This window comes from Phacochoerus africanus, chromosome 9 (genome assembly GCF_016906955.1).
Source record: "Phacochoerus africanus isolate WHEZ1 chromosome 9, ROS_Pafr_v1, whole genome shotgun sequence".
NCBI classification, from domain to species: Eukaryota; Metazoa; Chordata; class Mammalia; order Artiodactyla; family Suidae; genus Phacochoerus; species Phacochoerus africanus.
In genome coordinates, this window is record NC_062552.1 from 45,192,973 (window position 1) to 45,194,756 (window position 1,784).

Below are 1,784 nucleotides of genomic sequence, written 5' to 3' on the forward strand. Positions count from 1 at the left end.
ATAGAGTTTCCTGTGCTGTACAGTAGGACCTCATTGCTCATCCATTCTCAATGTCATAGTTTGCGTCCACAAACCCCAAACTCTCAGTCCATCCCGCTCCCTCCCCTCTCTCCTTGGCAACCACAAGTTTGTTCTCCACGTCTGTGAGGCTGTTTCTGTTTTGTAGATTCAACTGTGCCCTATTTTAGATTCCACATATAAGTGATATCATATGGTATTTTTCTTTCCCTTGAAAGAACACTCAATTTATATGCAGAAAAGTAATCTTGAGATCTGACACTTTTGTTTACTAGCTGTATATTGGGGATAAATATTCATTAGATGAGCCTCAAGAGTCCCTCTTTTAAGGCTGGATGGGTAGGAATGGCCATACTTAGAGGTTTATGGTAAAGATTACATTTAAATATTAAACCATTTGCCTGGGAATGAACATCCAAAAAGGTATCCACTTACAGCTGCCTGATTTATGGTCTAACTTCTTGAGTCATTGAGGAAAAACAAGTTATCCAGGGTCTTATCATCTGAGTTTTAAAAATAGTAATTTAGTCTTCTTGTAAACCTCTGGCTCCATTCCTTATCTCAAAGTGGACTATATATTTATAGTCAAACCATGGAAAATCTATTTTCTTGATATCATCTTTCTAAAATACAAAAAGTAACCCTTTAGGAGTTCCCATTGTGGCTCAGTGGGTAAGGAATCTGACTAGTATTCATGAGGATGTGGGTTCAATCCCTGGCCTCACTCAGTGGGTTAAGTATCCAATATTCCTGCAGTGTAAGTTGTAGATGCAGCTTGGATCTGGTGTTGCTGTGGCTGTGGTGTAGACTGGCAGCTGCAGCTCTGATTTGACCCCTGGCCCAAGAACTTCCACATGCTGCTGTTTTGGACCTAAAAAGGAAAAAAATGACCCTTTAAAGGGCTAGAGATTTAATAAAGACCTGTTATATGTTAGCAGAGCAAAATATCAGTTATGAAATACAACAGAAGATTGCAAGGCCAGGCATGGTAATGATGGCATGGATAAGAGGATGGCCAAGGACTAAATGGACCATTTTTACTTCAGTGGAGCTGTATCCATTTCACCTGTACAAAATGAGCCAGTCTTATCAAGTTGGAATATCAGCTAAACATAAATTGCATGACCCTTTCTTTCTTTGCTTAAATATGAAGTTAGCAACAGTGACATCTGGCTACTCAGAACAAAGATAAGGATGTGAGTGACTCATTTCAATTCTCTAAAGGAAGCAACATAAATAGTACCAAACTGGATGCATGGGAGAGAAGTTAACTTATTGATTTATTGCTTAAAATGGATATCCTAGGGTTTCATTTGGGAGAGATCCAGAAGCTAGATTTCTATTAATAAACTTTTTCGAGACGGGAAGGCAGCGAAAAAAAGTGGAAAGAAGGACAAAGATGAGATTGCAAGTAGTTATTAAGAAAAAAGGAAGAGAGAGAGAAAAAAGGAAGAGAGAGAGAGGATTTTTTTTTAAGGGTGGAGAACTGACCTAAAGTATAAGAAATAAAAGGTAAGATGAGTAAGCCTTCATATTTCTACTTGAGTCAGGATTTTGGATTTTTAGATGAAGCAAATGTTTTAAATTTCTTCCTATGAAGTTAGAGGATCATAGTTAGTAATTTTATCATTTAGAACTGTATGTAAGGCCTCTCAAAGTTGTAAGTTCTTAGGAAGAGGGGGTGGCAAAGCTTTAGGGATGTTCAGCTGAGATCTGTCTATCACAAAAACTTTTCTAGGAAGGCATAGATGATGGGAATGCAAAAA